General features: G+C 43.3%; 1 protein-coding gene across 6 annotated transcripts in view; it reads right to left on the reverse strand.

Annotated features, from left to right (window-relative positions):
* PTPRT (protein tyrosine phosphatase receptor type T) overlaps positions 1-18,267 on the reverse strand; it is a 1,130,568-nt gene that overhangs the window by 912,001 nt on the left and 200,300 nt on the right. The gene's annotated exons all lie outside the window — the stretch shown is intronic.

The raw sequence follows: 18,267 nt of genomic DNA on the forward strand, positions 1-18,267 counted from the left end.
TGTTGTTGTTTGCTTCAAACACTTCAAGTATATTCTTGCTTCAACTACTTTGTGCTAGGTATTCCTCCTTCCTAGAAAGATTCCCTAACTATTCCCCAACTCCCCTACCCAGGGACACCAGGCTCCGTTGCACAGGATTGCCAACACACAAGGTGACTTAGACCCAAGGTAACTTTTTCTGATTCACACAAAAGAACCATATGGGCTAGAGCAGTCTTGCTTACCTACAATGATTCATTCATTTCTAGAACAAATGTTAATTGAGCACCTACTATGAGGTAAGCACTGCTCTGGGCACTGGGATTATAGCCTTGAACAGATAGACAAGGTCTTTGCCTTTTGGAAGCTCACATACTAGTAGGCTGAGGCATACAACAGATGACAATTTAACAATAAGTGAGTAAGCAAAATATCAGAAAGTAGCCAGAGTGCACAGACAACCTAACTTGGTTATATGACAGTGACTGAATGGTAGGTAGTCAAAGAAGGCCTCCTAGAGGTGGTGATACTTGTCGTGAAATCTAAATGGCAACAAGGAATCATCATGGAATGCCATGCAGAGGAAACCCAAGGTGTGAACTCTCACAAAGGCCCCCAAGTAGTGAACAATCTATTTGTTTTAGAAACAAGAAGTTGGAAAGTAATGGCTAGAGAAGAGAAAGGCAAAGATAAGGCCAGACAGGTGGGAAGGAGCCAGGTGATGTGGGGCTCTGTAAGTCAGAATAAAGAATTTGAAGCTGGGTGTGGTGGCTCATGCCTGTAATGCCAACACTTAGGGAGGCCAAGGTGAGCGGATAACTTGAGGTGAGGAGTTTGAGACCAGCCTGGCCAACATGATGAAACCCCATCTCTACCAAAAATACAAAAATTAGCTGCTTGTGATGGTGCACACCTGTAGATCCCAGCTACTCAGGAGGCTGAGGCATGAGAATCACTTGAACCCAGGAGGCAGAGGTTGCAGTGAGTTGAGATCACGGATCGTGCCCCTGCACTCCAGCCTGGGCAACAGAGTGAGACTCTGCCTCAAAAGGAAAAAAAAAAAAGGAAGAAGAAGAATTTGAGCTTTATTCTAAAGCGAGCTATGAAAATATTTGAGGTTTTAAGCAGGGAGGGCCATGAGCTGGCGTCTATTTTGGAAAGATCACTCTAACTCAGGGTTCTCAAAAATAATTTTCTGCAATGAAGTCCTATATCCACATTGTCAGGTGCAGTAGCCACTAGCCATGTGTGGCTACTGAGTACCTAAAATGTGACTGGTGTGACCCAGAAACTGGATATTTAATTTTATTCTATTTTAATTAATTTTCATTTAAATATTCACATGCGGCTGGTGGCTACTCTATTGATCAGCACACCTTAACAGCTGCATGAAGAATAAATGAAGGGTGTGGGGAAAGATGAGAGTAGAAGCAGGAAGATTAATCAGGAGGCTACCACAGTGGTCCAGGGGAGAGATGGTAGCTGCAAGCAGAGATGGGGAGAAGAATACCTTTCAGGGTGGAGCCAAGAGTATGACAGGAAGAAAGGAAGAATGAGGAATTGTGGATACCACCTAGATTTGTGGTTTCAGAACCAAATGGATGGTGGTGCCATTTTGATCTGGGAAAGACTGAGGAAGAAGTACGTTTTGGGGAGGAAACAAAACCTTGAAAATAACCAGCTCCTCCCCAAGTCTTCATGTGGCAGCTTCCCTCTTAACTTTTGGACCTAAAATGTCAGCTCAAATGTCACCTCCCCAGAGGAACTGTTGCAATCTCCACCCCACCTCTTTATCCTATCCTCCCTCTCTCTCTCTCTGTGTGTGTGTGTGTGTGTGTGTGTGTGTGTGTGTGCATCATATTGCTCCACTGTTCTCCCTGCAGATTATCTGCAATTATTTAATCACGAATGCATTGCCTTTCTCTTCTCCAAACTGTAAACTCTCTGTGCAGCGACCTCAGCCCCTTTTCCCACAGCGGTCCCACCTACCTGGAACAGTATCTGGCACATAGCATGTACTTAAACATGAATTATTAAACAAACAGGAATAATTATCTTTATCTTGCCAAACAAAACATGGCTAAAGCCTCAAAGAGTAGGTTTCTGGTTTGAGTTTCAGACAACATAAAATAGAAGAAAACAAAGTATGCTCACACACCTGCTCAAATAATTTTTGGGATATAATTGGGAAATAATTAATTGGGATAAATTTTGATTGGGGTTATTTTACCAGTACTCCATTTATTCAGAAAACTGAGTATAGTTTCCAGGTAATGAGCCACCTCATCTGACAGATGCAAAAGAGAGATACTAATCAGGACGGTGATTCCTAGCACTGCAGTCCCATTTCTCTCCCAGAGTATTTGGGGAGACAGCTGAGAGTGTGTGGAATGAAAGCAGGGTAATCCCAGGCTGCCATTTTTGAAAGTTCAGAGTGTCCTTAAGAGCTACTTGCCCTTAGTTAAGCACACCACCATCACCCACCCATATCCCGCCAACCAGCAGCAGATGCTACCCCAGCTGAACAGGTGTACGTGGCTCAACGCAATGAGAAGGGACTTTGCAATTAAACAGATAATAATTTCAGTTCAGTTGTAAGGTCTTGAGAAAATTGCATAGCTTCTCTGGTCACCATTCCCCATCTGAACTCCCCAACAACCAAAACCTCTAGATATTTTCTTGCCAACTACAGCTAAGCCACATCACCCCCAAATTTTTAAGCCCCAGAGTACATCTTTGCATTTACTTGCTTCAGCAAGTTAAGCAGGAGTTTCACTCAACTTTGTCATTATTTTTCCCATTCTCCTCTCCAACTTCACTCTCTGTAAATGCATCACACCTCAGTGCACGCGTGCACGCACACACACACATACACACACACAATCACACAATTCCACACCCACAGACACACACAGAGCTTCTCTGCAGCTTCTTTCACTCTACACTGACTCACAGTCGTGAGAACACATTTCCTTTTCCTCTTCACAGGCTCCTGAAATGAGATCATTTCTGCTAAAAGCAATCACAAGTGCTGGGTGAACAACTCCAGAAAATTAGTACAAGTTCCACTATGGCTAGAGACAGAGAAGAGGAAAAATCTGTTCAATTTTGACTGTATTCGCATTACCCACAAAATAAAACATGCTTCTTATTTCTTCCACTTATCCCAATCCTTAACAAAAATCAAAACAAAAGCTATAAGCTATTTCCAGCACTACCCCCAATGGTCATTTTTAATTTGTCATCAGCATTCGTTCCAAATCAGAAATGTACCCGTCACTTCACTTTTTGAGTATGATTTCTCATCAGTGCTGCTGCATCATCTCTATCTCCAGTGGAAGCTAAAGACAACATAACGTTTTAAAAAATAACTAGAATGCATTATAGATTTAACCATGAGTCATCACAGACATTGAATAAAAGTATAACTCTGCCTCCGTGAGCCTGACATATAGACATTCTGAACAAGGAAATAATCTGTGGAATATCTGATATAGACACAAAGGACAAGAGATTAAAAAAAATCAGATGTGAAAAAATATTGTTTTCCATTGATTTGAAAATAATTGAAATGAAAAACTATCTAATATCCATTCAATGGAATATCATGCAGCCATTCAAAGCTATTTTTACAAAGTTTTTAATAACATGAGAGAAGTGCATACGCTATGGTTGCATGGAAAAAAAGGCAAGACACATGACAGTATTTACAGCATGATTTCAATTATACGAAAATGCACCAACAACCCTAAAAGGAAACACAAAAAAATACTACTGATGGTTATCTTTGGGTAGTCAAAAAATCTACGGATTCTTATTTTTGTAATCCATTTTCCTATATTTTCCAGACTTTATGGATAGGTACTTTTTTATATAAAAACCTTTCATTTAGCAAATTTTTATTTTAAAAATGTATCTAAACGTTGTAAACTTCTTTTATTTTGTGAAAATATTTTCTGCAAAAGCTTCTGTCTTAAACTGCCTTCATAGTATTGTGATGATGCTTGAGGAAACAAGACAGAATTGTCACTACGCCTATACCCACTCCCAATTTCCAAGCGGGGGCAGCTAAGGTTCCAGTCAACACTACTTTTCTGGAGGCTATAGATGGGTGGGAAATCTGGCAGTCTAGCCATTACCTAGAAATCCCAAGGCAATCAGCAAAGAAGGCTAAAACATTAAAACCACCATGGCACACGTACGCCTATGTAACAAACCTGCATGTTCTGCACATGTATGCCCCTTTTTTTGGGAAGAAATAAAAATTAAATTAAAAATTTAAAAAAAACTATCAGTCCAACTTACCCCCCACCCCCCAAAAAAAAGAGAACGTCTTAGTTAAGGTCATGAAGCACTCGATCTTCTCACATGCATTCTCTCCTCCTTTACACATGAAATCCCTGCAAGGCAGCGTTATCATGCCCACTTGACAGATAAGAAAATTAATGTATACAGAGAGGAGGGACCTTGCTCAAGGTCACGAATCAGTCTCCTGTCAACATCTGGAAGCAAATCCATGTCTGTGATGCTAATGATCAGGATCTTTGCATTATACCACATGGCAGCTTTCATCTGGACTACAATAATTGAGAAAACTGTATCAGATACAGGGAGCCCTGCATATCATCATCATTAGGAAAGACCTGCACTGGGCTTCCTGCCAAAGGATACCTAACTGTATAAGTTTAATGAACACAAGCAACCAAATTCCCACCTTATCCCTTAAAATCCTAGAAAGAACACAGAGTTGAAATTAATTGTATTTATAGTACGCATTTTTTATTTATTTATTTTTTTTTATTGAGACAGAGTCTCGCTCTGTCGCCCAGGCTCAAGTGCAGTAGTGCAATCTCGGCTCAGTGCAACCTCCACCTCCTGGGTTCAAGCAATTCTTCCACCTCAGCCTCCCAAGTAGCTGGGATTACAGGCACCCACCACCATGCCTGGCTGATTTTTTCATTTTTAGCAGAGACAGGATTTCGCCATGTTGGCCAGGCTAGTCTCAAACTCCTGACCTCAAGTGATCTGCCTGCCTTGGCCTCCCCAAGGCTGGGATTACAGGCGTGAGCCACCACACCCAGCCTGTTTATTATTTTGGAATACTATATCCTAAACATGAGATTACTACATCAAAATACAGGAAGATGCTTAAAGGCTCTTGATATTTCTTTTCAAATTTTCCTAAAAAAAGTTTATGTGAGTTTATATGTCCATAAACATGGTATACAAATAACCATTTAATTACATCTTTGCCGCCTCTGGGAACTGCAATTTTAGAAAACTGTCAAACTGACAAAACAAAGAGGGAAGAAACGAAGACTTCCTATGTCAGCTTTTGAAGAGGTCATGCATGACATAATCTGAATATCCCATTCAAATTTTTAACCACAGCACTGTCGAAGCCAGCCAGTCAGCCGGACTTAGACCTCTTATGGGAAAATGTAGCAAGTGGTTCTGTGGTTAAAACAAGCACAGACTCATAGGAGAGTTCAAAGACCAATGAAGATCCTGGGTTCCAAATCCAAAATGCCAGACAGATGAAAGGAGAGAATGGAGGATCTAGCATTATATTTACTGATGGTCTATTTGGTACCACATTCTTTCCTAGGTTCTAAATTAGCCCTTAGAACAATCTTGTGAAGACCTACATTTGCTCCCGTTTTATAGACAAAAAGAGTCAAGATTCAAAAATGTCAACAAGGGCACCCAGCTAGTAAATGCAAAGCTCAAATTCAAACTCAGACTCTTCTACCCAAAACTTTTTGATTCTTTCCCCTTATGTTTTGGTTTTAATATTTTATTTTCATATCACTTATTACACTTTCCAATTTTAAAAGAAATACTTGTTTATTATAATAAATATGTAAACTAGTTTGGAAGATTCTCTAAAGAAAAAAATCAAGAATTGTTCATAATCTACCACCCAGAGACAAGAAGTGTTAATACTTGGTTTCATTTTCTTCCATTTATTTATGTTTACATATAATTTAAATAAAATCAGTACTATATTGTATATAAAGGCGAGTTTGCTAATTTTTAAACTAAATATAGTGTGACTTTTGACAGGGCATTTAGTATTACCTGTAATTATCATTTTTTACATCTTCAGATAATTACATCAAATGAAAGCCACATAATTATTTTAGCTACTCTCCATTGCTGAACATTTAAAATTGTTTTCCTCAGTTTTTCTATCTCAATCTTGTGATAAAATCCTTTTATATTACCTTTTATGTGCATCTCTAATTGTTTCCCTAAACTAATAAATTAGTGGGAATGGAATTATAATAGTCGTCCCTTATCCACAGGACTATGTTCCAAGATCTCCAGTGGATGCCTGGCACATTGGATAGTACCCAACCTCATACATACTACGTTTTGTCCTAAACATACATATTAATATCTATGTTAAAGTTTAACTTATAAATTAGACACAGTAAGAGATTAATAACTAATAATAAAGTAGAATAATTATAATGATATTCTGTAATCAAAGTATGTGAATGTGATCTTTCTCTTTATCTCTCTTTCTCAAAGTATCTTATTGTTCTGTACCCACCTATTTTCAGACCACAGGTGAATTCAGGTAACTGAAACCCCAGAAAGCAAAACTGAGAAAAGTGAGAGAATACAGGGTCAAAGAGTATGAACATTTTAAGTTTCTAAAACTATATACTAAACTGCTCTCCAGAAAGATTGCAAGAATTTATATCCTCTAGATGAACATATCAATTTATCGCCACCAATACTGTCAGAGGCATTTGATCCAGAGCAACTCCATCTTGAGTAGTGGCTGGGTAAAATGAGGCTGAGACTTACTGGCCTGCATTCCCAGACGGTTAAGGCACTCTAAGTTACAGGATGAGATAGGAGATCGGCACAAGATACAGGTCATAAAGACCATCCTGATAAAACAGATTGCAGTAAAGAAGCCCGCTAAATCCCACCAAAACAAAGATGGCCACGAGAGTGACCTCTGGTCATCCTCACTGCTACACTCCCACCAGCGCCATGACAGTTTACAAATGCCTTGGCAACGTCAGGAAGTTACCCTATATGGTCTAAAAGGGGAAGGCATTAATAATCTATCCCTTGTTCAGCATATCATCAAGAAATAACCATAAAAATGAGCAACCAGCAGCCCTTCGGCTGCTCTGTCTATGGAGTAGCCGTTCTTTTATTCCCTTAGTTTACTAACAGACTTGCTTTCTCTTTACTCTAGGAACTCACCCTGAATTCTTTCTTGCACGAGATCAAAGAACCCTCTCTTAGAGTCTGGACTGGGACCGCTTTCCTGAAATAATACTATTGTTTAAATTGTTGTCAATGTAAATAGAGAAAAATGGTACCTTTATTCTTTTTAAATTTATATTTCAGCAACTAAAAGGAAAGCTTATTTTTTTCAGATTTTTATTGACTATGGTAATTTTTCTTACATGAATTGTAAGAAAAACAACTCATTTTTCTGTCAAGACACCTTTTTGTTGCTTATTAGTGTTCTTTATATATTAAGGATAGTTAGCCATTGTGAATCATATTTGTTGTAAATATTTCCCTCAAGTTGTTCTTTAACTTTTTTGTAATCGTATTTTTACTTACAAATGTTTATGAATTTCACACAACTAACTCCATTATCCTTTCTCATCATTTGTTTCTTGGTTTTTACACTTGGAAAGCCCTTGCTCCCCCTAAAATCAAATACACATCACCTATATTTTTGTAGACTTTGTTCTTTCTACTGCACACTGTGCTGATTCTTATTTCATACGGGTGAAATGTCAAACAACTGAAATATCCTTAAGGTTTGAAAAAAAAAGGAGAAGTAAATCCATCTGAGAGGACACATTCACTGGCAGATAAATTATGGATGATCCTGCCCCCTTTGTAATCTCAGGGATGACAACTCCAGTGCGCATCAAAAACCCTTAGAAAAATTCTAAATCCCCTTATCCTAGGTCTCCAGTCTGGGCCTTATGGGAACCCTAAAGCTGTGATTCTCCCCAGGGAGTATTAAACTTTGGTCTAAAGGTGAATAACTGTAGAATCAGGTAGGTTTTGTCCCAAAATCTCAAATCACCCAGGTATTCCCAGGTCTACCCTGTGCCCAGCCCCAAATCTCAGCCAGAGAACCCAGGGAGCACACAGGCATGCCTGGAGGGGTCTTTTTGAGATTCCAGAAGCTGAGGAGCATGCAAGCATGCCGGCTGGGAAGGGGGTGGGGGGGGGGGGGGGGTCTTCCTGAGAGAAAGCAATTAAAATTCACATCACAAAAGGAATGAGGCTTTTTTTATTCTAAACTGCAAAACGTGGTGTGGTTAATCAGAGCAATTATAAATGGTAACATCATTATTCAAGCTTCTATTTCCAAACGAAGTCATTTAAATGAATACATTTTCTGCCTTGGAGCAGTAGCTGCCAGTGAGCCTTTAAAAAGAAAAGAAAGGAGAAAAAGAAAAAAGAGAAAACCGGATGAAGCCGCTGGTGCAAAACCTTGGAAAATAGGATAGAAAGAACTCAGCATTGGGAATTGGGAGCCTGGGATACAAACACAGATCCAACATGGTCTCATTCTGTGACCTTGGGCAAGACCTCAGTTCCCACTTGTGCAACGGGGAAATAGATGAACTTGTATTCATGACCCCTTCTTGCTCTGACATTGTGAATCTAGATTTTTACCACTAAAGGTCTAATTTTTCTACATGCTGCATCTGCAATTTTATAGAATTCATCAATGTGTTAAATACATTATCTTATTCAAATTCGAAGACAAATTTTTCAGAAGCTGCCTAAGCTGTCTCTAAATGGTGACAGACTTGCCCCCCACTACTGCAGCCTGTATTGTGTGTGGTCTTGAAGGAAGGAGCACGTGAGTGTTGAAATCAGATGGTCCTGGGGGTCAAATCTCAGCTCTGACCAAGAGAGCTTTGACATTCCTTCCCCTTGGTTTGACTAAAGTTTTAGACAGGTTTCTTCCTGATAAGCTCCTCATCTCCCTTTTGTTAGAGCATCTACTTTAGAAAACTTGCAACTACAAATTCTTTCTCTGCTCCTTTAAAAAAAAAATCTGCTGGTCATTTACTAGTTTTACAACCCAAGTAATGTCTTTCTCAAGGACCTGGGAAGCAACCATTTGAAATGTGAGCACTGAAGGAGACAGCGTCCCTATCTCCCAGTCTGTGGAAGAGTGGGAGCCCAACTTCAGTGTGCCTTGCTCCAACCTTTTAACCTCTCCTATCATGAAGATATGAGAAAGTTTACTTTTCCTTTGGTAAACTTAATTAGCAAACACAGATGGCCTGAGAATTCCAGCTCTTAAGAATTCCTCGTCCCTTTGTTTCAGGAGAGTTAAGTCCTGTCTCGACCTGATTACAATGGTCTTGAATAATATCTTCCTTGCCTGATTAAATTTGTCGGGTGCAATTTTTACTTAGGCAGTTCCAACTGTGTAAATGTACCTCCTTCAACTTCCTTGAACTTCAGGGTCCCTATCTATGAAAAGCAAACAACAGAAAAAGTCCTTCTTTTAAGGAGTGAATGGTATATTTCAGGGAATAAATCAGAACATACATGTAATCACCTGCACAGAGAAGGTGGGAGATTGTTTGCAGTATCTATTTCCCTGTAACCACACCCTTGGGTTATCCCTTCCCACACCAACTGCGGCCCTGGCCATGTGAGTTGCTTTGGCCAATAAGGCATCAACAAACATGCTGCAAGCAGAGGCTTGAAGAAGTACTTGTGCATTGGGCTTGCCCTCTTGTTGCACTTGGAAGCCTGAGAGCATCACAGGGATGAACCTGACCTAGCCTGCTGGATGGGAACCCACATGGAGGAGAACAAAGGTGCTCCAGAGGGCAGCCTGCTGTACTCCAGAGATGAGAGCAGGGCACTTGAGACACATGAGAGCACCCAGCAGAAACTAAACAAGCTGGCCAGAGAAGAATAACCACCTACTGGACATACACGATCGTATGCAAAATAAAACAGCTATTGTATAAGCCACTAAGTTGTGAGATCATTTGTTACACAGCAAAAACTGACACTATCAGGCACTGCATTTGTGTTCATTTTCTTTTTCCCTTTTCTAATGGATGGCTTTGGGTGTTGGCTAGGAAGGCTGAGCACTAGCAGAACAGTCACCAACCCAATCAGAAATGGCAATGCTCTCTTTATGCGGTGCTCTTTTCAGCTCCTTCCAGCTCCAGAGGCCACAGTTAAACTGAGGGAAGAAGACACAGGTGGGAAGATGCCAATAAGTCCCTAAACTCATCTGAAAAGACATGTGGGTTTCCTAACAAACTCATATAGCATCACCAATATGTGGGTTTCCTGATTTTGGCTCAGGCACCCTTGGGAAAGTTTCACACATTCCTGGAAGTACTGAAAGACCTTCGTTAGGTTGACAAAGAGGTGTCATCCATGAGTTTCTGCCTACACTTAGCACCAAATTTTCAAACATACTCAGCATCATTATGCTGCCGGCATGGGGCTGGGTGGTGGAGAGAGAGAGAGCCGTGACTAAGAAGCCATCCATCTGTCCTCACGGAGCTCACTGTGCATGTGGGAGGTAGACCTTAATAGAGTAAACAAACAAGTAACATAATTATATCATGTGATAAAGATTATGCAAGAAATACACACAGAGCTTGGCAGAGAGTGACTGAGCCCAGGACCATGAACACCCACTCAGCCAGGAGGGACGGGAAGGCCTCTCTGAGGAGGTGAGATGTGAAATAAGATCTAAGGGTATAAAAAAAGCCAATCATTAGGAAAAAAAAAAAAAAATCTGGCAAAGAGAACTGTGTGAAGGCCCTGAGGCAGCAAAGAGCTTCTAGAAGTCAGAAGGTGACCAGTGTAGATGGATCAAAAGGGGAGGAGCGGTGGGAGATGAGGCCATGGAGGTGAGCAGGGCCAGCTCTGCCCACTCAGCTTCCCCAGCCAAGGACCTGGTTGCCTCCTAGGTCCTTGATGAGCAGCCTCCATCCCTCTGCTCCTCTCCCACACCCCCCTTACTGAGGCTCAGCTCCAGGGTGCCATCGCTGGTCTTACAACACGGAGAGCAGAGGTTAAGGATCTGATGACTGCCGGCAGGATTCCTCTGTGCCAGGCACTGCGTGAACTTTCTGCCCAACTACTTATAATCTATCCAGGTAGATATAATCACTACCTCCCACAAACCTTACAGGCATTAGGCGATCTTCCCAAGATCACACGGCCAGCCGGGGTCAGCAAGCAGCTGCCAGTGCTGGGATTTGGGCAGCAACCTGTCTACACAGGCTCAGACTCCAGGCTAGCTCCGGTGGCTCCTTTGGTGTTATAGTCACTTCCCCGCTGGGTGCTTTGTCTCTTCTGCTCTTGTTATTTCAAGCTCTCCCATCCTTTGTGTGCACATCCTTTGTGTGTCTCTTCATGGAGCCCCAAGAGAGACCCTTAAACATCTCCCCTTACATTTCACTAGGTTAAATTTAGGCCACTTTGTAGCCTGTCACAGCCATGCTGGGTGCTAAAATGCCCTACAACTCCAAGGTTGGAAATAACAATGAAAATGAGTTGAGAAGGGAGACCCAGTGTTAGCTGAGTGATTTTTCTCTGCCAGTCACAGAGCTAAGCACTCTACATCCTCCTGCTGTTTAATCCCTTAATCAACCCCAGGAAGCTGAGCAACTTCCCAAGGTCACAGAGACACCAAGGCAGAGCCACAGTGGGAGTCCAGGCACCACCAGGCTGTTCTGCCTCCCAAGTGAAGTCCCCCTGGATGCCACATCCACTATCGGAGGGACATCTCCAAGCTGGCACATGACGTCAGCACAGAAGGTGTCTTGCAGGTCCTGGGCTCCTCCTGGGATCTGGGGATGCCCACTTCACACTCCTGAGACAAGTGTAGTCCACGGGGAGGTGTGGCCAGAGGCCCTGCCCACAACCCACTAGAAATGAGAGAAGATGGTTTCACACACCTTGGAGGTAATGCCCAGAGCTTCCCCTTCCACTTCCACCCCACTGTCATGTTTCTTTCCAGTTTCCTGCCTTACTTCTGGCAACCTAATGTTTTGTGTCTAGGCCTTACTCCATTTTCCCTGTTTAACATAGGTTGTACTTCCCTGGGCACGCTGGCCCCATCTCCATCTCCCGTGGGTCCCAATTTGCCTTTCTCCACCACCAACACACATTCTTCCAATCAGACAACTCCACTTTGGTCTCAGTCCCCCAGCCTGGAGCTGACTGGTCAGGTCTACCATGCCCATTTGAGTTTTATCTGCAGGATACCACCATGTTCGCTCACAATGACATGCATGCAAATATGAACAGGTGTAATCAGCTGCACCAAAACATACAAGTTAATAGGCATGCATTTATCCACATGTGCACAAGCACACAGCTCCCCATACTTAAGCAGGTATGTTCACATATGAATGCACATGTATGTACAAACATGAGTGTATATGCAGGCTCACAGACACATACATACACGCACACTTCCTCAATTCACAAAGAAGTAACTAATCAAATGCCACAAGTCATTCACAAGCCACGAGAAGACTGGAATTGGCAGACCATATAAAGAGACAGACAGGAAAAGTCCTGAACACACCAGTTAAAAAGGCTCTGCTATTGTCTATCACACAGAAGCTTGTAAAAAGACCGTATTATCTCTGACACAAATACAGCTCTCCGCTTTCTGTAGAAGGATTCCAATAAAGATAAGAGCTTTCTCATTATTCTAATGTGGAACAAAAACAATCTCCCATTTCAAAATCAGCACACAGAAGTAAAATCTCCTTAGTTAACTCTACAGCTCCCCACCCCATGATGCTCAACTCACTCCGTCATGCAGCAAATTTTCTTGAGCACCTACTATGGGCTGTCATGCATGTTTTATTATTTAGTTCTCACGATAACTTCCAAGGTAGGAATCATTGCTTTTTTATTTTTACAGAAAAGTAAATAGGCTCGGAGAAGTTCTTTAACTTAACCAAGTCATATAGGTAGTAGAAGAGCCTAGGCTTGTCTGACACCGAAGTCCATTCTCCTTGTATGATGCCAGTCATAAGAACAAAGAGTTCAAGAAAGACTGAAGACCTAGGAATCAGCAACAGTTAAAGGAATGAATGCATAGCATGTAGTAAGCAGAGCCAGTAAGTGCTAACAACAGAGACTGACCAGGTGGCTTAGGAAGTTTTAGGTGACCTAAAGTGTGAATGTACTGGTAGAAGACAGTGGGGTAAGACAGCAGGCAATTCAGGAAAAAGGAATGAGGAATAACCAGACATGAAGATTGAGTGAATATGACCCAACTGGGAGCTAGAGCAGGAGGGATCTTGAAAGAATGGAACGGAAGTTGCAATGGGGGTCAGGACTTTGAAGAGCAGGTTCCAGAGCCTGGATGCCATTACTTCAACATTTTTAGGACTCAGCAACTCCATGCCAGGCCCTGTACTAGAAAGCGGGAATACCGCCCGGTGTGGTGGCTCACACCTGTAATCCCAGCACTTTGGGAGGCCGAGGTGGGTGGATCATGAGGTCAGGAGTTCGAGACCAGCCTGACCAACGTGGTGAAACCCCGTCTCTACTAAAAATACAAAAATTAGCTGGGCCTGGTGGCTCGTGCCCGTAATCCCAGCTACTCGGGAGGCTGAGACAGGAGAATCACTTGAACCCAGGAGGCAGAGGTTGCAGGAGTCAAGATCATGCCATTGCACTCCAGCCTGGGCAACAGAGTGAGACTCCGTCTCTAAATAAATAAATAAATAAATAAATGAAGCGGGGATACAGCGGCCAACAGAACAGAACAGAACCCAACAGAACAGAACAGAACCCAACAGAACCAAGAACCGTGCTCTTGTAGAGCTTACTCTCTTGTGGGGGCAGGGGTGGGAAACAGATCAAAAACAATGCACTTTTTTAAAAATACAGACTTTTTAAAATTATATAGAATGAAGGTGGTAAATACTACAGAGAAGAAAACCTAAAAGTAGATCAGAGGTAAAGGGGAGGGGCCATAATTGTAAATAGAATGGTCAGACTCAGCCTCACTGATAAGATGTTCAAAGTCTAGGGGGGATGAGGAGTGCGCCCCCCAGAGCCAGGGGAAGGTTGATGCAGGTATCAGCAGCAGCCAAGGTGAAGGTGGGCCTCCCTGTTCAAGGAGCAGACCAGCAGCGTGGCCAACAAGGCTGGAGCCAGATGAATGAGGGTGAGAGAAGCAGAACACAGGTCTAAATTTATGACCGTGAACCACAGGAGCCTCGAAAGGCAAGACAACAGAGACATAAAATTAGTACAATGGTGTAGTGAGTCCAAGCTTATCACGGATCATTTCACTCATCTCTATCGATCATTCAATCCATGAACGGAGCAGCAGGAAAAAATGGATCTTAATATGATATTCAACTAATGCTTGACATTAATATGAAGCTCTGACACTATGCCAACAAATATTTCATTGTACACACGCTACCTTCCTAAGGCCACAGGAAATGGGAGTGGCCTCAAGCCAGATTTTCTTTTGTACCAGAATCATTTTCAAGAGCCATTAGGTGTGAGGGCACAGACCCTGAGGTGCTCCCAGCCCCTCTGTGACTCACTGAGGTGTTCCCAGTGTCTCCAAAGCGAACCAACTTCCTGCAGCCTCCACCTGTCCATTTTAGGACAACCGGCGTTGATGAAAATAGACCTAAGCATTCTGGCATCTTCTTCCACCTGGACTCATCCTGAGTCACCGACTCCCCTTTGCAGCATCCTGTGGAATCCAGCTCCAGCATTCCCCTTAGTACAGCTCGAGAGACAGTTTCTGAATGGAGCTTTGTCTAGCCCTAAGGGTCATATGAGGTCAGATGAGGCCAGCAAACAGAACTAGAGATTCCTAGCTCAGGGATGATGATGGTGACTGTGACAAAGAAAACGACAGTAGATAGTCATCCATTCTTCCATGCGTCACTCACTGTGGGAAGGAGTTTACATGGATTTATCTCATTTGAGGCTCGTGAAACTCCTACAAGGTAGATAGTATTTATATCCTATCTGCAGATGAAGAAACTAAAGCATAAACAGTAAGCAGCCTCCATACCTGACTGTGCAGACACCGAACCACACCCAGCCCTAGAAAGAGAGCTGTACAGTGGGGACTTCTGTGAACACCAGAGGCTGGGGACAGACTCTCCTCTGGGAAAGGGCTAACCCATCCATCCTTTGCAGTTGCTGTCTTAGAGGCCACATCCCTGCATCAGGCTAGACCAGGTAGAAACAAACACACACTGACTCCCGCTTCAGCAGTTCCAATCCTCACATGGTACTGGGGCTATAAGAAGGCACAAGAAGCCACAGAACTCAGGACAGTTGGTGGGCAGCCTTCATCTCCACCTAGACCCCCCACATCTGCCCCTCCCTGCCTCCCTCTGTTACTTTCCACCCATCCTCGCCACTGCAACCAGCACTGTCTCCCTACAAACTCCTCTGAGGTGATACCACTGCCCTGCCAGGAGCTTCTCCCCCAGCTGCCCTTGCACTTTCTACACTGCCCTAGAAGGTGCCTACTGGCCACATGAGGCTACTTGAATTTAAATTGACTGACATTAAATAAAATGTCAAATTCAGTTCCTCAGTTGCACGAGCCACATTTCAAGTGCACAATAGCCACCAATGGTTGGTGGCTACGGTGGCTGGCAGTGCAGATATAGAATACTGCCCTCAAGGCAGAAAGTCCTGTCTGCAGCTCTGGCTTAGCTGATAAAATCCCAACCCCTCATGGGGCCTGCCAGACCTGCATGGTCTCACCTTGCTCGCCTCCCAGCCTCTTCTGGTGGACATTTGGTCACGCTGTCACACTCCAGCCACCCACCCTGTCTTCAGTTCCTCAAACATACCAAATGTCAGCCACCTCAGACAGTCACCCCGCCCACACCCCACCAACCCCTCCCATGAGGTTTCCTCAGCTAAAGCCTCCATTCTCTCAGGAGTCACTGCAAACTTTGCTTCCTCCAAGGCATCATCCCTGACAAAATTCACCCATACAGATAAACAATAGTTGTAGTAATTATCATAACCTCTCACTGCCTGTCTCTCCTTCCATGGCACTTATGAAACGTGTAACATCTTAAGGCCACAGTCATCCGAAAGCTTGACAGCTGCTGGGGATCCTCCTCCATGCTCACACATGTGGCTGCTGGCTGGAGGTCACGTGGGCCTCTTCACAGGACAGCTTGCCATTGCTTCCCTCTGAGCAAGGGATCCCACAGGGAGGCCGAGATGGAAACTGTAGTAGCTCTTATTACAAACAAATCTTGGAAGTGACTAATCAAAGCTTCTGCCAAAGTCCATTGGTCACACACATCAGCCCTGGAACAACATGGGAGGGATTCTACAAGGAGAAGAGGATTTTGTGCCCCATCTTGGAGATGGGCCACTGAAGGCTGTGTGTCCTGTTTATCACTGTGTCCCCAGAGTGTTGAACATAGAATAAGTGCTCTGTCAATGTTACCGAAACAAAGAATGGCGGCTTTCTCATCAGAGGGGCCTCATTTTCCTTGTCTACAAAACCTAGGAGTCAGGCGCAAAAATATTTAATGCTCTTCCCCATTCGAAAAGTCCTCTGGTCCATTTTGACTATGCAGTCTGTGCTTGTCTTGCCCTTAGTTGAAGTGGTGACATTTAAGTGAACAGCTGTGGATCTGTGCTCCACGGGTCTGCTCTCTCAGGGACAGGGTCATGGGATGGGGGAGATGTAACAGGCTTCCCTCCCTCTGACTTGGGTCTAAGTCCAGGCTTCCCATCCCCCATGTGCTGCAAGCAGCTCGGTCATACATCACATGGCAACTGACAGGTTCACGACGGCCAGTGAAATTATACGTACCATGCAGCAGAGAAACACACTCACACAGGACCAGCAGAGCCATTGACTTTTTATTAGATGCTTCTCCCAGAAAATAAACCAGGAGAGACAGTGGCTGCAGGGAAATAGGAACCCCTGGTCAGAACCTGTGACTGGGTCAGTCGTTTGCAGCAGAGATGAAGATTGAGTCTTAGCCTCAGGGGTAAAGAGTCAACCGGAGGGACATGCTAGGAATGAGGGCAACCATTCGACAAGGTGACAGTGTGCCTTGTGACCTGCAACTGCCAACACCCATGAGTGTCACAATGATGGAATAGTAACAGCTACCTTGCAAGAAGCACCTACTACATCTAAGACACTTTACATGCTTTATCCCTAATGCTTGCAACATCTTCTAGACACTAAGCCCATGTTTATCCTTTATCATAAGGTCTCAGGATAACATCACACAGCATATGACAGAGAGTAAGCACTCAATAACCATTGTGTGAATGAATTAGTAAATGAATGGGCAAATGCCATCAGATTGGCATTATTATGCCCATTTTATGGAATAGAAAACTTAGGTCTATCTATTTGCTCCAAGTCATGTGGGTGGTACTGAGTAAAGGGCTGGGTTTGAACTCTCAACTCCTTGATTCCAAGTCCGAGACCCTTTTCACACTACACCAAATCTTTAAATATTTTGCACATGGGTGCAAGCACAATTAGTAAAATTCTGCTAGTTTCCATGGGATAGCATAGTTCTTCATGAAAACACAGAGATCAGGAAATATTTGTGTGAGCAGTGAGAGATGACAAAACGTAGCACTGTTGTGGTTTGGGAGGACCCGGGGGTATCAGTTCAGCAGTTTGCCAGAGTACAAGACATACCTTGGCCCGTGTGGCTGGTGCCTTTCCTGGGTCACAGCAAGTGAGCACTGGGCTTTCCCAGTGAGGCTGACAAGGACTGCCCAGGTAGAACCAGGGGAACAGGAAATGTGTCACCCTAGAAATGAGTATTGGTTTATTATTACACAAAACTCCACTGGCTCCCACAAATCAACTCAGGTTGTTACCACAAGGATGTTCCATCAGTGTTTTCATTCCCAAACACTTGATTCCATTTCCCCAGCCACTCCTTCCTCCCTCCCTTGACAGCAGAAGAGTCTACAGACTGCTGTATTTTGTGATTTGCTTTCATGCTTCATTTACCTTACTTAAGTATGATTTCAACTGGGAAAATTGATGATTATAAGCTGGAATTTTGAGATGTAAACTTGAAATCACTGAGAATGTGAAAGGCAATGAGCACAGAAAAACCTCCAGTCATAGAAGGTCACACCACAGTCACATCGCCTCGGGCTTCTCCCAGTAACACCACAGCCCTTGTGGAGATGTTGAATGAAGACTGAGCAGCATTCACCAATGAGTAGGATGCACTTAGGTGCTTTGTTTCTTATAGGCTTGTTATTACTGGTTAT

This window comes from Pongo abelii, chromosome 21, assembly GCF_028885655.2.
Source record: "Pongo abelii isolate AG06213 chromosome 21, NHGRI_mPonAbe1-v2.0_pri, whole genome shotgun sequence".
Taxonomy (NCBI): domain Eukaryota; kingdom Metazoa; phylum Chordata; class Mammalia; order Primates; family Hominidae; genus Pongo; species Pongo abelii.